Genomic DNA, 18,716 nt, shown 5'->3' on the forward strand with positions numbered 1-18,716 from the left:
AAAATAAGGGTTGAAAACCAGTTTTATGGCAATGAAATTGCTGTCCATATTTGAAAATAATTTCGTAATGTATTTCACCACCTAGGGGACAATAGCCTAGTTAAACCCATTACAGTGTCGATACAGTGTTAGTTCATGTAGTGGGCAGCACATCCCAATGAGATCTTGATACCTCAAAGGTACCTTTCCGTTGCATGGAATTTCGAGGAGCTCCTCGAAATTCCCAAATTCTCCTCGAAAGTACCATTCCGTGCTAGAAATCTCCTCAAAAGTATCTTTCCCCATACATATATATATATATATATATATATATATATAGGTACATTTTCATCGCTAAGGCTTCCGTTATACTCGCGGGCGCTCAAGCCTCCACTACACCTGATGCACATATAAAGAACTAAAAGCATAATTTCACATAAGGGGAGAGTCGGTAACAAAGGTTTCTAAAGAGGGGTAACAATTTCCTCTAATATTTTAGATTGTATGATTCGATCGCTCTCACCTCCTACAATATATTACATTATTTCGATGCTGTGACTTCCGGCGCTGTTGCCACTCCTTTCACGCTAAAAATAGATTTAAGATGTTTTGTATATGATGAAATAGGTTTATTAACGGCAAACAATACCATTTAACAGTGGAGAACAAATAAAGAAAGAACCAAATACAATAACTTCAATAACATAACTAAAACAATAGATACGCGTGACAACTCCCTAAACAGCGTTTCTTAAACTAATTTTAAAACAATTATATTTAATATTATAAAATTCAACATTATGAGAATGTGAATTAACATTCCTGCAGATTCTAGATAAAGGCGACCTTAACCCATAGTTGGTTCTATGATACGGAACAACTAACAGATGTACACTTCTGAAATTACATTGAGGCACATGAAGTAAAAATAAGCCTAAGATTGACGAACATGTAATCATATAATTAATTACTTTAAAAAAGAAGCATAAATCCAATTGAATGCGTCTGGATCTTAGTGCTTATTCACAATGGACATAAGACATAAGAAATACATAAGAGATACCTAAGAATAATTTGTAAATTTGGGCAATTGGAAAATAATTTATGTGTCCATATAACACGAATATGATTCTTTATGCCTTTGTGTTCACAACAGTAATGTTCACTGAGGTCACTTCTCGTAAATTACGTAAAAATTAATAGTATACACACTGCATGTATCATGAATTTCTTATGCCTTATGTCAAGCTTATGTCCATTGTGAATAAGCACTTAAAGTACTTAAACCAAAATAAGCCAATATATTATGGGTTGTAATACCACGAGAGCTCTGAAATGATCGATTTTTAACACGAAAGCTCTCCTAGGTAACAACGACTGTTATTTTGGCAGTATTAATTGGTGGAGGGAAATTATGTCAAAGTGACACAAGTGGTTAACTTTTGAGAGCTTGAGTGTTAAAACAGATCATTTCAAGAGCTAGAGTGTAATTCGGTTGATTATTTCATGAATTAAATAGTACCATTTGACAACAGTATTTATTTTATTACTTTAGCAATAGGATTGAAAACATCTGAGAAAACTACTTGACGAATTATCGAATTGTCAGTTATAATACCACGAGTAGTCAAAGATTGTCGAATATTTTTGTGGTGGTATCACGAATGGTCATTCGCTTTATGAACACCATGAGTGCGTAGCACGAATGGTGTTCAAAAGCGTAATGACCATAAGTGATACCATCGGAAAAATATTCTACTATCTTTGACTACGAGTTGTATTCGACAGACTATTCAATGAACCAAATCAATGATTAAAATAAAAATTTTCAAAGCTAGTTCGCAAATCTGCGTTACACATGACTTCATTGTTCAGTTAACTTCGTCAGAAAGTAATAATTTCTTTGAATAAAAATAATAATCAAGGTTTGTTTAAAATATTCACCTCGACCACTAGTGGAATAGTCAGTTATATTTTCACTAGTGGAATATTCGCTGGAATTTTCTGTTGCTAGGCTACGAAAGTACATGTCTGCTATTTTATTGGTTAATATTTGAAAAATAACAGGTGAATTGAATAGTCATTAGTAATACAACGAGAGGGTACGAAATTGCCGGAAATTTTCGATCTAATGAGATCGAACGAGTATTTGTTTTGACGACAATTTACCACGAGTGAGCGTAGCGAACGAGTGGAAATTGTCTAAGAAACAAATACGAGTAAAATGAGGAGAAACATTTCCCGCAATTTCGTACCATCGAGTTGTATTCGGCAGGACAATTCCACGAAAGAAAATTTCATCTTCAACTTTTACACAATTTTTTTAATTTATACGTAGTCTAATGACTATCAAAGCGTTAGTTAGCTTAGTTGAAAACAACAAAAATTTTACTGTGAATCAAAAATGAGTTTGGTAAAATTCGAGGAAGGAGGAGAAAATTACAGCGACAATTCCACTCGGAAAATTTCAACCAATCAGCTTGTAGTATTTTGAATCATTGGACCAATTAGGAATGAATTACACCGATAATTTAGCATGGTCCTAAAATTATCGAAAAATTATCGCTGTAATTTTTTCCTCCTTCCTCTAAACTCATTTTTGATCCACAGTAAAATTTTTATTATTTTCAACTAAATTAACTTGAGAGTCATAAGACTACGTATAAATTAAAAAAATTGCGTAAAAGTTGAAAATGAAATTTTCTTTCGTGGAATTGTCATGCCGAATACAACTCGATCGAAAAAATTTCCGGCAATTTCGTACCCTCTCGTTGTATTATAATAATAATAATAATAATAGACTTTATTTTTCACCAAAAAAAAAAAAAACAAAGATAATACATCACAAAATAAAAAAGTATCCTATTAAATGGTAAGAATAAGGAGGCGGAGTCTAGCTATAGCTACTCCACTCAACCTCCATTATAAAAAAAAAGGAAAAATAGACTATATACCTAATTATACTTTGTACTAAGTTATTTGAAATAAATAATATTAAGAAAGAAAAAGAAACTGCAACTTAAATTCAATAACAATTAACAAATGAAGGCCACTACATATGGATAATAAGATTAAACAGATGAATGTACATTACTGATCATCTAGTAAATGGGCCTTATATTTTCTCTTGAATTTCTTTTGATCCAGAGATCTCAGATCTCTGGGAACATCGTTGTATAACAATATGGCGTTATAGCTGAAAGACCTCTCAAACATGGTTGTCGAATGAATCGGAATTGTTAAGGCAGATTTTCGTCTGATATTGACATTATGAACTTCAAAACGTCTTATGAAATTGCAAGACAGAGGCAACTGTATTACTAATGATAATTTGAGGAAGGAGGAGGTGATTACAGCGACAATTTTTCGATAATTTTAGGACCATGCTAAATTATCGGTGTAATTCGTTCCTAATTGGTCCAATGATTCAAAATACTACAATCTGATTGGTTGAAATTTTCCGAGTGGAATTGTCACTATAATCCAAAAAATAAAGTCTTACGATTGGTCGAAAACGATGATGAATAAAATAATCATAGTTATTTCTATCAAAATGAATGTGACATTTATAGCAGGCAAATTTTATAAATTTTCTCTGAATTTTTTCAATTCTGTGAATAGCATTTTGATACAGCGGACACCATATTATAGTGTTGTATTCCAAATTAGACCGTACAAGTGCATTATATAGCAACACAAGTGCTTTCAGGTTGTCAAACTCACTACACTGATGAACCATGAAGCCTAACATTTTGTTTGAGTTCTTGACAATTTTTTCAATATGCGAGCAAAAAGTAAGTTTACTATCGAGTATTGTTCCTAGGTCACTAATTTGAAACAAACATTCTAAAGCACTATTATGAATATAATAAGATGGAAGGGTAATAATTTTCTTTCTAGAGTAACGAATTACTTTGCACTTGGAGATATTAAGTTCTAGACCATTGGACTCACACCATGAAACCACTCGACCACAAATCATCCTGAATTCGTACACAATCAGATCTAATGTTGTAAAAAAGTTCTAAATCATCAGTGTACAGCAGAAACAAGCTATCTTTAATAACATTCTTTATATCATTAATGAATATCGAAAACAACACAGGGCCCAAATGAGATCCCTGAGGAACTCCAGAAGTCACTCTAATTTCCCTGGATCTATGTGAAATAATGCGCACTTTCTGTTTATGATTTCTTAGATAAGAGTTGATCCAAGACAACAGTGGATCACCAATTCCCACAATGGAAAGTTTGAGACACAATTTAGATATATCAACTCGATCAAACGCTTTTTTTAAATCAGCGTAAATACAATCTACTTCCATATTTTTTTCAAAACAATTGATCACATATTCCGTAAGAACAAATACATTTTTGTAGTTGATTTACCCTTCAAAAATCCATGTTGTTCATCAATAATAATATTTTTAACAGTATTAGTTATGACGTCGCTAACAATAGAGCCTAATATTTTAGAAAAAACACTCATTATATGTACTAATACCTTTTTTTTTTCACCACATTCTTGGTATATTTGAGGAGGTAAATCGACAACGATTAAAACCGCTGCGCCGGAAATAAAGAGAAGTCAAAGTAAAAAGTTTATTTTCAGATAAAATAAAGATAAATCTCCAACTAAAAAACTCTAACATTTGCCACAAACTTAGAAACTAATCGATTATACTTAACAGTTATAAATAAATGAAAATTAACAGATGATTTCTACAAATCGCACTGAATTATTGAGTAAGGGTGTTCCAAATGATAAAATAATTGCTATTTATTCTTTTGGTTGAGTTTCATTAAATGCTGAAGTTTTGATTTGACTACAATAGGGTCTCTGGAAATGCAGTTATTATCCAAAAATTTTCGGATTTCTTCCGTCGGCGGATATATGTTTTTGGTCAAATATTTAGAAAACGCCTTTTTCAACAGAGACACCTCTTTTGGAGACCACCCTGGAAAAATACACAGTTAATAATCTCGGATTCTTTTTGTTGCCTGAATTGTTAGAAATTTTTGAATGAATATTAGTTTATCGCAAACGAAGGATATTATAGAACTTAGGTAAATTATACGTTTTAGTTCTTACCCTTTCTTTTATTTCCATCTCCACCAGATCCTCCAGCCACATTTCTCTTTGCAACAGTCTGTTTCCCCTTGCTTCTTGCCCTGGATTCATCTTCGCTCATTGAACTGTTATCTTCTTCACTGTTTATGTTCTTTTTTCCAGTACGTCTTTTTACATTCTCTTCTACATCTTTCTTTACAGTTCTGATTGGTTTTTTTCGCTCTCTAATAGTGATTTTAAGATCTTCCGTTCCTTCCTCCATTATCGAGCCAATTTCGTCATTATCCGCTGTAAATATCAAATTTGCATTTATCATCAAATATTTTATTATGTTCTTACTACCATTGTCAACACAAATTTTTATTTCCCTTTGTCTCTTCTCACACAATTTTTCTTTATTTGGTGGACAACTAGACTCTTCACTATTTAAGTGATCTTCTTTGGTAAAATTTCCCAAATTCTTTTCAGGTTCTTCTTCGTCGCTTCCATCTTTTTCCATATCTTCAACAATTTCCTCGTTACGTACCCCATCGTCGTAATGGCTCTTCAACACCTTTAAATCGTTTTCATCGGCATATTTAAAATCAATGTCGATTTCTGACAAAGATTTACCTTTGTGTTCTACGGGCACACCATTTTCGATCATCAGCAACAATTTTGACACCTTCGCGGTCTGATAAACATCTACAGGAAGTCTGAAAAATAACAAATCAAAAAAACTAAATTAGAGGATTTCCAGAATCTTACTCATAAAACTCTTCATGAGTTTTTACTGTGTGCCCCATGAAATCGGAAAACTGTTTGATATCGCTTTTCGAGAGATTCAAGATTTGCATTACCGTAGCAATTTGTTTTCTCAGACGGTTACTAGTAATGGCAGCAGGGTTTTCCAAGGACATTCGTTTAGTGAGGTTTCGAATTGCCAAGTCTCCTTTTCCCCACTTCACCTTAATTGTGTCCTGGGATAGAAAAGAGGTAGTCGTTCTCCTCGCAAAAATACTTGTGTCTATGTTTCAAAATCACTTGTATGAATTCATCAATGTCCTCAGGTATTAGGACTACCACTGCTCGAGATCCTTTACCACTATTCAGCACCCTCCTGTAACGCGTTGCCAGAACTTTCTCAGTCGCCGACAGCGCATCTTCAAAATCTTTGAAATTGCTCTTTTGGTCATTCTTGTAGTCCGATATTTTCATATACTGTACATCACCAATTCTTCTTCTATTAAAAATGATGAGTAATGATAGGACACATTGCACAAGAATTTTGTAGTCATTTTCTGTATCTTTATCGTCTTTGAAAGCTGCAACACTCTTCTTAGTGATATTATAAGTCTCCTCTCTGAACAGCTTGATATCAGATACCAGTGGAATCAATAGTGGCTTGTTCCATTTCTTCTCATGTAGATCCTTGTTTGCCAAAGAGGCCATTTCAATGTTCCACCTGGAGACTATTAAATGCTTCATATTCTTAACATCCTTGAGAAAAATTGTTTTATCACTGTGGGTTCTCGACTTAAATCCTTTCGTATCTTTTAAAGCTAAATGATACAGCTCATCACAAAGCAGTTTCAGATTGCCTCCGAAATGCAATGCCAAGCTAGGTGCAGCGAATTTTTTTTTGGAAGCATCGTAACCAGCTAAATTTCTCGCTGCAGTTACAATAGTGTCAAAATAACAAGGACGAAGTAAGTTTTGCATCTCGATTTTTAGATTGTTCATAAGCTTACGGCACTCTGTTAGTAACCTTCCAAATTCCCTCATTTTGTTGCTACACGTATAGACACTCTTTTCCTTCTTGTGTTTCTTCAGATACGAGTTTCCAAAATAGGTTATCAACAAATCTTTTTTCGCAGCAAATGCAATGTCATCCCCTCTCATCATATCAAACACTTTTTCCTTCACTTCCAATCGAGCTACGGCATCTGTTCGGTCCAGCTCGCACGCCGTGAATGTTTGTGATTTCGAAACAGCGCTAGCGGTAGAAACAGTTTCCTTATGTATTTCGCGAGTGCATAATTTTACATGCCTCCTCAGATAAGATTTTTTATACAAACCCTTGCACCGTGTGCATGGATAAAACAGAGGGTTCTGGTCCTGGCTTTTGTTGTCGTCATTCAAATTCCTACGTGCAGGCCTAATATCACCGTCGAGATAATTTTCGAAGTGAGTCTCTTTTCTTAATGCTGCTATTGCCTTTTTCCTTCCCTTGCTATTTAAAGGCTCTCTCAAAATTTTTGTTACCTCCTTTTCACTGGAATGCCGTCTCATAAGATGCCGGACAAAATTTTTAGAAATGATATCTTCTGCGCAAAAGGTACATTTTACGAAGCGGGTTTTCAAAAGCTTTGCTTCCTTGATTCGACTGGATAAGAACTTGGCACCTTGCGACTCATTTACATTTGGTTTGTTAACTTGGATGTTTTGCAAAATGATAATATTTGAATTTTTCTCAACTTCCGGTTCCACCCAAATATACTCTTTATCATGTATTTCCTTTTCTACAGCGACGTCATAATCATCACTGTCAGTCTCGCTTATGACTAACTCATCGCTGTCAATTTGAAAATCTTTATCCTTTATGTCGTCATCAAAAAACGTTGAAGAAGCATCTGACTGATCTGCTTCTGCATGGTTTTGCTGTGTTATCAAGAAGGCATTTGAATCTTCCGCGTCATGCATCTGGAAACAAGGCATTGCAATTTATTTTCTAGAGATTTCAACTTTTATTTGAAACAGTCAATTTTTTTCTGGAAATTCCTTAATAACCTAATACCCTAATAACGCTCATACTTACTACATTTTAAAACCTGACACGATTGGTAAATTTTTACAATTGTTTTTTAATAATAAAATCCACAATGCTATAGAAAAAAATAGAATATTATACAGGGTGTTAGATAAATGTCCTGCCAAACTTTAACCGCGAGCTACTAGCTTCATGTAGAACTCGGAAAAAATATTTAAAAAATTCTGTCAAAAAATAAATTGACATTTAATTTTTGAGGTACAATTTTTTTTTTATTACTTTTATTCTTCTACGTTGTCCCACAACCTCGTAGGTAAAATTTCGGCACATTTTAAAAATACACCCTGTATTTCATATTTTATAAAACGTACACCAATGCGGTTTTCTTGTTTTTAGCATATTTCCTCGAGGTTACTTCGCATTGGCGTACGCTTTACAAAATATGATATACCTACAGGTGTATTTTAAAAATATGCCGAAATTTTACCTACGAGGTTGTGGGACAACGTAGAAGACTAAAAGCAGTTAATTAAAGTTTGGCAGGACATTTACCTAACACTCTGTATACGACGATAAAATTTAATTATCTTCCCGAAGATAAAATACAATTTTATCGTCTTGTATAACAAATAACTATTTTTTAATCGCATGTCAGCTGTAAATAAATTGACTAACAATAAATTGATTCTGCCCCTGCCTACTTGTATTCATCTGTTGGGGTTGTTGCAACAATACTCATGCGGGGTGATATTAGGCCAAAAATTATCAAGCCCTTTGGCTCGGAGGATTTCTTCCAAATCATACAGGTTTTCCCAAAAAAGAAGACGAGTCCATAACTCCGTTATTTATCGGAAGATTTTAATTATCTGTACACCAGATTAAATGGTTGTTAATAGGCTACAAAATGGCCTAATAAATTCAAATATAGCCCCATGGGCTTCAAGGGTAAACTGTCAAAATATTTTTTTGCAAATGGGATTACACATTTTTTTTTTTGTAATTCTGATAGAGATTTTTATTCTGAAAAGAACAATGTATCACAAGTATACACTTAAATACCAAAAATTCACAAAAAAAAAAGTAAAAAAAAACGCTACTATCGTCTACGTTCCATTTTGCGCTAAACATTGGCGGCATATCTGCGCAATCTTACATGTTATTATTTGTCATTTGTTTTTCCAGCTACCTTAATTTGATTATTACATTATAACGCAATGCATTTTGATACAGGGTTATTCTAAATGATTGTAGGCGAAGTAGGCGTGAAAACTGAATGCTGCCGCTCCACATAAAAAAACATCAAAATGATGTGAATAAGTGAGTACACACCGTTCACAAACGGGAGTTAAATTAGTGCAATACAACTCAATATTTTTAAAATTGATTGCAAAACAACTCAATATTTCTGGATTCAAGCGTTAAGTTAATAAGAAAAATAAATAAAATTCCCATCACCGTACTTTTCACCTAATTCACAAAATTGACAGTTCACATGAAAGCGGCAAAAATGTAATAACATGGGCATGGCCAACTTCGACTACAATCATTTAGAATAACCCTGTAGCTTTCCGCTTGGTGCTCGTCATTTGTTTCAAAAGTTAGGGTTATTTTTTTTATGTGAAGTTATACTTGCGATACATTGTTGTTTTCAGAATTAAAATCTCTATCAGAATTACTAAAAAAAGTATATAATTCCATTTGAAAAAAAATATATTTTGACTACACTGTCATTTGGTGTATAGATAATTAAAATCCTCCGATAAATAAGGGAGCTATGGACTCGTCTTTTTTTTTGGGACACCTGTATAAAAACCTACCTCCATATTTCCTGCCGAGGTTCCTGATAAGGGCTCCATTGAGGAAACAATGTTTACCTGTACGGCGCTTGTCGAAGGAAAATCCATTGAAGGATTTAATGTTGACTGGAAACCTCTGTTACAAAACCATTGCTGGTTTTCTTGATCCCAACCCGTACAACATTCGTACTAGAATAGTGTAGTTAGCAATGAAGGTTGGCGAACTATGATTAAATACTCACGTAAGACGGTGGAAAGTATCTTCCAGTCATAAAATTTTCTGTCACACTAACCTATGACACTAACGCACAAAAATTAAACGACCGGTATTTCTGCCGGCATGAAAACGTATTAGGTACGTCCTATTATGTCTACTTCGATGTTGCCAAATGTAGGAGGCGATGAAGTGCAATGTGTATCTACAATTGTTGTGAATATATGGCGGAAGTAACAACGTCCGAAGTTCAAATATACGCAAACGACGGTGGTGCTCGTAGCGAACGGCTGAACTAAAGGCGAATATGTTTCGACAAAGTACTAACCATAAGACCTCCATCGAAAAGTTGAGAGGGAGATAGCTGCAACCTAGTATAGTGCTGCACTATTTTATTTCATAGGATACGTTATGACCTCCGAAAATGGAGGTGGTAGCGTCATATATGAGGTCACAACGTTTAGTGTTTATATAAAACGGAGGCGCTGAGGTGTAGGTTTTATGTATATATATATTAATATTAATAAGTCAAATTGAATTCGGACTGGCGCACGGTAGTCCAGTCATTCAGACAAACGTCTTCAGGAAGTCTCAGGATTTAATTTAAATTAACCTTGACGATCTCGTTGTCCATTTTTGTTTTATGTTTACAGTATTATGTATTATGTCTTAAGGGTACTCGAGCAGCATTGTCCACAATTTTGTGTAAGTCAGAAATTTAATTTAAAATTAACCATTTATTAATTAGCTAATCAAACAACCTATACAACGTGATGAATTGAGAAAAGTATTTGCTGTTTTAGATAATCCTCGACAACTTACGCAAACAGACATAGATCGAATTATAGATAAATCTCACATGGAAGATAAATATAAGCAAATTTTTAAGAAGATCAATCAACTACCTCGTTAATGTGGAGAAATAAGAAAAGAATTTTTTTAAATTAAATTATTTATTTATTATTTTTTTAAATAAATATTTCCAATTTATACGCTTTGTGTTTTATTCTTAAAAAAATAAAAAGGAAATATGATAGAGGCTAAGCTCATCCAGGCTAAACTCGATCTTATATACCCAATAATCACATACGCAAGTTGCAAACACTTTGTAGCTCAGTGGATCATGCATCCGTATTCGCAATCGCATCTACGTGGTTCGAATCCCGACCAGTTCAACAATAGTATATTTCAAACCAAGGTAAGAAAGTGGAAAGATTATAAACCGAGTCGTAGAGGAGGTTTGTAAGTGCCTAAGGTCTGCAAGGACACTTTCTTAACAAGGTTTGAATACTATTTTTTTCCCTACCGGCACAACTTTGTTGAAAAAAGTAAAAAAAGATGGTTATATTCGTGATTAAAACGAAAATTTTGAGAATTGAATAGTAGGCTGTGTTATTTGTTTAATTAACTTGTCATCGCATTTGAAGATTTGAGGTTTGTTCGAAAATTTGATATAAACAGGGTAAAGTAATCTACCTACCTAGCTTATCTGTTTATTTTCCAGATTATATGATTGACATACCAACTTACTTTATTGAATTGGCTTTCATTTATCAATAACTTATTTCACTTTTGACACTTTTGACATTTGTATTTTGGTACAGTTTTACCATAAACATTTCATGATTAACTTTCTTACCTTAGCGAGAAAGTTGAATTTTCTCACCTCAAATGAGGTATCCACAGCCTACATTTCTAACCGGTAGGGAGAAAAAACTTTTTTTCATTAGTACACGCGCACTAACCGCACCCGACCTTCAAATAATACGTCACAGGACCAGGTGTAATTAATTACCTGTACAGGTAATACAGGTAAAAATATTTTTTTTCACCTGTTTTGGAAACACCTCAAAAACACCTTTAATTACACCTGGGGCCACGCCCTTTTTTGGCTGTGGTAACGGCCACTGTGACGTAGCTTCTGGTCATTGTTGACCACTTCTTCGGCTGCAAGAACTTCTTCAGCTTCTGGTCATTGACGATCGACTTCTTCGCGACCTTGAGGTCACCTTACCATTAGCTGCGGATGGACACGCCATCGAACTGTCCCAGAACCCCCCCATCGTAACTACTTAGGTACATATTGCGTAAGTGTAGGACTGCTTCCTGCCAAAATTTTGTGTGCCCCGGATTTTTCTAAACTCCACAAGCAAGAGGTTTCTCGCAACGTGGACGACGTGTTCCTCCCTCCAGATTATTATCAAAGAGTTTGTCAAAAAAGTTATTGTTTTTGCAGTTCCCAAGTCTTCATCATTTAGGTTTGTTCTACCTGTTAGTTAAAATATATATTAGATTATTAACAACAATGTTATTAGAAATTACCACAGTTAACTAATAGCATGATAGTTGAATTAATCATGATTATGACGACTCAAAACTTGAGTTGCATAGGACATCTTTTGGATCTTATCTGCATGTCCGTAATTTTGTGGAGGGATCTTAATTCGCCCCACGCTGAATCATAAAGATAAACCTTCACTATATGGTCCAATTTCACACTTAAAATTTCTTCGTTTACTTCCCAAACCAAATCTTTTGTTATCCGATAATTTCTAATTCCTTTAATAAGATGAGGTGTATCAAATAATGGTGTAATCTCTTGGTCTTGAAGTATTAGTATTTTTCTTTCAATTTGTTGATTGTTTTCTATATAAATTTTGCTTGATTCTCTCAACAACAAATTTAGCAATCTTAGCAGCGGTACTACATTGTTTGTGAACGTGACACAGGCTCATTTTGAATTACAAGATAGTGACATAAAGATTGACACTGCTTTGACTGATTTTTAGATTATTGAGATTACTTTGATTTTAAATTTTTGACTTTTTAAAACATTTGCACCCTCTTGCGGTGTGGTGAGGGTGCGCTAAACAATTTTCCAAAAATTTATTAGGGACTTTTCATTCTATAGTATTTTATTTTCTCTATGGTTCCGTTCATACACAAAATAAACTAAGTATATAGAACGCAAACTCCCTATTAAATTTTTGGTTCTTGAAAAATGCGCCATCTGTTGGCTTGTGGACGGTACTTCCTTGGCCTGCTAGATTTTAGAATGTGCATATTATGATTTATATTGGGTGGTATTTAACTGTTTACCAAATTTACCAAATTTATTCATACAAAAAAATACTTTCGTTTTCCAAAAATACTAAATGCTCACCAAAATTAAGACCATACATAATCCTAGAGCGATAACCAGATATTGACATCCTGCTAGTTTCTTATATTATTTGCTACTAAAAATAATTTTTGTTGCCTAAAAATGCTATATGTTCACCAAATTGTATTCCATATTTAATTCTGAAATGATAACCAGATAATTTTAATTTTTGTTAGTGTCTTATATGCATGCAGTAAAAAAAACTCTTTGTCTCACAAAAATACTAAATGTTTACTATATTTTATACTACAGGGTGTTTTCGAAGTTGAGGTGTTCCTTTTAACATGTGATAGTATGCGTTGTTCTAAAGAATTTTAGCCAAAATCACCTTAGTAAAATGTGTACGGCAATGAAGATACAATAAGTTAATTTTTTTGAAATTTTTGAAACCGGTCCTGCTCAAATTTGCGCTGATTTGTTAGAAATTGGAATTGACAAAAAAAAATCAAATGAGCATGGACGTTAATCAAAACTACTGTCAGAGTTGTCATCTAATTATTCGAAATGGCTTTATTATTAGGAAAATAATGAGCTCACAGATATGTTGCAAATGCATGGGCAATGTTATCACGTTATCAGAATGCATCTGCAGCGTCCAGAGAGCGATTTCCGGAAAAACACCATTCTGGGCCAGGTTAGTTATTAATCTAGTACAGCGGAGAAATGGGCAGGACCGGACTTAAAATTTTAGAAAACAATAAAAATATACAATCGATTATCTCCATTAATACAAACATTTTACTAAGAAGATTTAGGCTAAAATTTTTAAGAATAATGTGTAGTACCTCGTGTTACAAGGAACGCGTCAACTTCGAGAACACCCTGTATATTCAATTTCAAATGGATACTCAGATTTAGACTTCTTATTAGCCTCTCATACAGAGTGTCTCATAATTAAAGCATTCCGACTCCAAAGCGTTGCAGAGAGTATGCCGTGAAGCAAGTAAGAACTTGTTGAAAAAAGTTTTGAATAATTCTTAAGATGATAAAACCCTTCTAACTTTGTTCAATACAGCAACCGCATTCCTTACCTTATAATTTTCAGATCAAAGCGTTGCTCTTTTTGAACAAAAATTGCAAAAATTAAATATTATTTTACTCCGCGATAACGCTACTTTTCTAAGACAATATTTTGCATCATTATTTTCTCACGATAAATAAAATAAACGCCAAATATTCCTAATTTCTATTTGAAGAAAATTTGATGCAAACTCTACACCTTCAGTATTTTTGTAAGGAGGGGTCGCCTGAATTTTATATTGTATATCAATTGTAAGAAAAATCTACGTTTTATTAGGTCTCCTCACAATAAGGACATAGAATGCAAAAGAATTTCGCAATCGAGTGTCAGCAAACGTTTTTTCGAAAACTGCACAGCTCCACATTAGCGGAAAGTCAAACATTTTTTTGTCTACAATTATCTTGATATTTTAAATTTGGAATACTCTGACCAACTAATAATGATAGCAACCGTCAAACAAACGATGTAACTTCTAACTAATTTTGTAGGGTTTGGTTACGATTTTAGGAGAATTACTGGTGTTTAATAAAAGAAAGAAGAAAAAACAAAAATGAGTTCCGAAATTGATGAAGATGATCTGCCTTTGGATGTATTAGAAACGGCACGAAATACAGTTTCTAGTCTTATCCCGGAAAAGCCTTCTAGACAATATTTATCTGCTTAGAAGGATTTCATGAATTGGTGTGGCTCTAAGAAATTAAAGAACGTGTCTGAAAGTGTGATACTGGCCTATTTGGAATATAAAACTAAGATTTTGGGAAATAGTGACCTCTTCTTTAATCAAAAATTGGTGAACGTAATAGTTATTTATGTATTAAGGGCGTAATGAAGGCGTTTGTGGCCCGCGGCGTGACATAACACGGTAAGGGCCACAAACGCCAATTATGCCCGTGGTACATACAAAATTTTATGTCCCGTCGAAGTTTTGAATTTTATAATAATTTATGTAGATTCAATTTTAAAATAACGACACAAAAATCAGGAAGGTGGAATAAGCCAGTTATTGTTGTTACTGTAGTAACGGCATAAACAAGGGCCATAAAAACGTTTACAGCCCGGGGCTATAATATACTGAATTACGCCCTAAAAACTAGTCCATAAGTAGGCAAAATTCGCCCGATCGGACATAAAAGTCTTTTTTGTTCTAGATTGTATAGTCCAGACAAAATAAATGTGAATCCTGACTTTATTAAGTCAAATTATTTAACATGTTCAAATCAAAATGTAAAGAAAACAATAACAAAGATTTATGATGGGAAACAGATGGTTATCCACCACCAAAGTTGCAGGTAGAATTTCGAAAACTCGCTGTATTTATATACCTGCCCCTTTTCGAGAACGAACTACATACCATAAATCTTTATTATCGTTATCAGGTTATTAAATAATTTGACTTAATAAAGTCAGGATTCACATTTATTTTGTCCAGTGAACAAAAAACAGTCACTTTGACAACCGATTTAGGTCATAAAATGTCAACATTTTTTATCAGTTTTCGAAAAAGTAGTTTTTTTGAGCAAGTGCTTAATATAAATGGATAGCGTGAATATTTATATTTGCAGTAAAGGCCCGTAACGTGAGCGTTCCACATTTGGTGAACATTTAGTAAAATCGGTAAACATACAGTGCATTTTTTTTAAATGTTGCCATAGGGAATTGCATGGTAAAACTTATACCCGCTGTTAACTTTTGTTCTGATGAAAATATTCAAACCATTTTTGGAACAAAGTTGAAAGATTTTTTAAACTATCGGATAGATTACAATTCAATTTCCTAAACTGTCGAAAAAGTTGTGAAAAAAATATTTGTACCACGCCGGAATAATAGTCCGTCGAGCGGCCGCCAGAATAGCGTCCTTGTCGGCTCAACCAGCAACTGCCTATCCCCACTTTTGATTTTTGTCAGTTTCATTTAAAAAATAAATAGCGAGATCTTCTGGTGGCTATGATTAAATTTCTTTATAAAAAAAACAAAACGTAAAAACGTTAACTCACAAATAATTCAACACATTAACAGAAATTATCAAAGGAATTGTTCGAAATGTTTTTCTTCGACTATTTTGTAAATGTCGCATTGGAATGGAATTTGGTCAGGTTGAGCCGATAGGGACGCTATTCTGGCGGCCGCTCGACGTACTATTATTCCGGCGCGCTTTAATAGTATATTAAGTATAAAGAACGGTAATGACAATGTACGGATCGAAGACAATTGTTTGGAGGAGGAGCTTGCGACGACTCCAATATTGTCTGAGATCCGTACATTGTCATTAACGTTCGTCATGCTTATGAGATTTTTTGCGCGATTGAATATTTATTACAAAACATTCCTAACTAGAATGCAATGCGATACGACGCCCTTCACATCGTGTTGCCACAATGTCGATTTTTGTATCGCGTTTCTAAGGCAATCTGCAAACAACTACCGCCATTGCAGTTTTTGTGCGCAAATATCGCCAGTTGTGTTGAAAAACAAGCAGTAAAATGAGTGATATTTAGTGATTCCGAAAACGAAGTGGATATTGTAGAAGAAACTTTGAATGTGGGGTGCGTCACAAATAAAGAATTTTTGAAACTAACGACCTCAATGTGTAATTATGAATACAAGGAAAATTTGGGGTATGAAAATTTTGATAATACTACTAATGTCGCGGCAAGTTCGCTAATATTATTTCATTATAGTGGCAAGGAATGCCGACCACAAGAGCCGTGTGAGTTTCCCGAAAGTGCTAACATCTTGTCTTCAACTTCTGTCTACATAAATCAAGAATTTTCGAAACCAGCGAACTCAATATGTATTCAAGAAGACAAGAAAAATCCGGGGTATGAACATTTTGACAATTCTAATGTCACGGCAAGTCTGTTACTAAAATTATTTCATTGCAGCGCCAGCGGCAAGGTAGGCCGACTACAAGAGCCGTGTGAGTTTCCAGATAGTGCTAACATCTTGTCTTCAACTTCCGTCTACATAAATGAAGAATTTTCGAAACCAACGATCTCAATGTGTAATCAAGAAGACAAGGAAAATGCGGGGTATGAAAATTTTGACAATGCCAATGTCGCGGCAAGTTTGCTAATGCTTTTTCATTGCAGCGCCAAGGAAAGCCGACTACAAGAGCTTTATGAGTTTCCAGAAAGTGCCCCCACATCTTGGCTTCAACTTCTGTCTACATAAAAATTATTATAATAATCGATTAATTTTGAATAAACTTTACTTACCGTTCTAGAACATCAAAAATTACTTACCATCGAGTTTATCGTTAGCAACGAGTAAACAGAGCTTACCATCTTGGAAACAGACGTGGTAAACAACCAAATAGAGTACAATCGCGCAAAAAGGTATATTATTATACTCATGTCATATCGTGAGGAAATTCCTTAATATTGACACAGAACATAAAACACAAAAAAGTCAAAATGTAGAGGCAAGACGCCGGTAATTATGTTGATAAGCACTGCACTATTACTTGATAGTATTACCCGTAATAATGTATGTACTCCGGCAAAATTGCCGTGCCGCCGGGTGGAGGTGGGATACGAAAACTCCTTCATTAAATACTTCACGCTTAAAACGCAATGTGTTACAATTTACAATTTTAAATACAGTTTCCCTTTTTTTGAAAACCTTCGCCTTGTTCTATTCGTTTTGTACACGTTTGGTCAACTCCCGCCGCGATATTTTCCCCAAATCGTTTCTAGGGAAGACATCGACGAACCTGACCCCTCCGTGGAGCCTCTTCCTTAGGCCTCTTCTCGTCGCTGACGAACTTGGCGAGAAACTCGCAGACTTGTCCCTCCGTCAAAGTGGCGCCCCCTCTCTTCACGATGAAACCTACCGCGACCTCACCGAACCAGCGATCCGCTTTACCCACAGACTAAAGCAGGGATGAGCAACCCGCGGCCCGCCACACTTTCTCATGCGGCCCTTTAAAGATTTTACATTTTGACTTTTGAAACTTTTGTTAACCATTGCATAATTCACCAACAGAATCTTTGCGCAAAAATTTTAAATATGCCTAATGTCACTACGCCTGTAATAAAACTTATGAATTTTCTCAAATCTTGAGCGTTAAATCACCGCCAATTTAATGAGTTTTTAAAAGATTTGGGAAGTGAATATGGTGATGTAATTTACAACACAGAAGTGCGTTGGTTGAGTAGAGGTGCTATGTTAAAAAGAGTATATAACTTAAAAAATGATATTCAATTGTTTGTGGAAATGAAAGAATATCGATTTCCCCATTTCAAAGATAAAGAATGGATGTGTGATTTTGCCTTTCTCGTCGATATAACTCAGCATTTGAATGACTTAAACATGGAACTTCAAGGGAGAAACGAGTTCATTCATAACATGTTTGATAAAATTAATGTTTTTGAAAGCAAATTAAAATTTGGAACAAACATCTGTTGTCAAACAACATGTCACATTTTGCACACCTAAAAAAAGAAATTTCTTCAGAAACCTGAAAATATGCCCAGCATTTACAAAAATTAATAATGGAATTTGAATCGCGATTTAAAATATTTAGATCAGAAAAAACCGTTCGTAGTTTTAACATTTTTTCTTCCCCATTTAATATAGACGTGGAAACAGTTCCGGATGAGTTACAAATGGAATTAATAGATTTACAAAACGACACGGATTTAAGAAATAAATTTCAAAATGTTGACACATAATTTCTACCAAAAATACATAAGTTTAGAAAAATCCCCACGATTAGGCAAAG

The 18,716-nt window shown here is 34.3% G+C and overlaps 4 long non-coding RNA genes across 7 annotated transcripts; 3 read left to right on the forward strand and 1 right to left on the reverse strand.

Moving 5' to 3' along the window:
* Positions 1–53: 53 nt before the first annotated feature.
* LOC138128277 (uncharacterized) lies at positions 54–4,805 on the forward strand. The gene is made up of 2 exons (XR_011158588.1): positions 54–2,065; positions 3,519–4,805. It is a non-coding gene; the product is annotated as an uncharacterized lncRNA (long non-coding RNA).
* Positions 4,568–10,191, reverse strand: LOC138128275 (uncharacterized). 3 transcript variants are annotated; one of them, XR_011158583.1, is made up of 5 exons: positions 9,838–10,191; positions 5,798–9,784; positions 5,393–5,745; positions 5,072–5,338; positions 4,568–4,937 (listed from the first exon to the last, which is right to left on the reverse strand). It is a non-coding gene; the product is annotated as an uncharacterized lncRNA (long non-coding RNA). The 3 variants fall into 3 exon arrangements; XR_011158584.1 differs by having other exon boundaries at positions 5,798–7,732; positions 9,617–10,089; XR_011158585.1 differs by lacking the exon at positions 9,838–10,191 and having other exon boundaries at positions 5,393–5,603; positions 5,663–5,745; positions 5,798–9,499.
* Positions 10,192–10,307: 116 nt separating this feature from the next.
* LOC138128278 (uncharacterized) lies at positions 10,308–10,797 on the forward strand. The gene is made up of 2 exons (XR_011158589.1): positions 10,308–10,514; positions 10,613–10,797. It is a non-coding gene; the product is annotated as an uncharacterized lncRNA (long non-coding RNA).
* A 4,031-nt stretch (positions 10,798–14,828) lies between these two features.
* Positions 14,829–17,227, forward strand: LOC138128276 (uncharacterized). 2 transcript variants are annotated; one of them, XR_011158587.1, is made up of 4 exons: positions 14,829–16,608; positions 16,672–16,812; positions 16,876–17,022; positions 17,083–17,227. It is a non-coding gene; the product is annotated as an uncharacterized lncRNA (long non-coding RNA). The 2 variants fall into 2 exon arrangements; XR_011158586.1 differs by having other exon boundaries at positions 14,832–16,812.
* The last annotated feature ends 1,489 nt before the right edge of the window (positions 17,228–18,716 follow it).

This window comes from Tenebrio molitor, chromosome 4 (genome assembly GCF_963966145.1).
Source record: "Tenebrio molitor chromosome 4, icTenMoli1.1, whole genome shotgun sequence".
In the NCBI taxonomy this organism is placed as follows: Eukaryota; Metazoa; Arthropoda; class Insecta; order Coleoptera; family Tenebrionidae; genus Tenebrio; species Tenebrio molitor.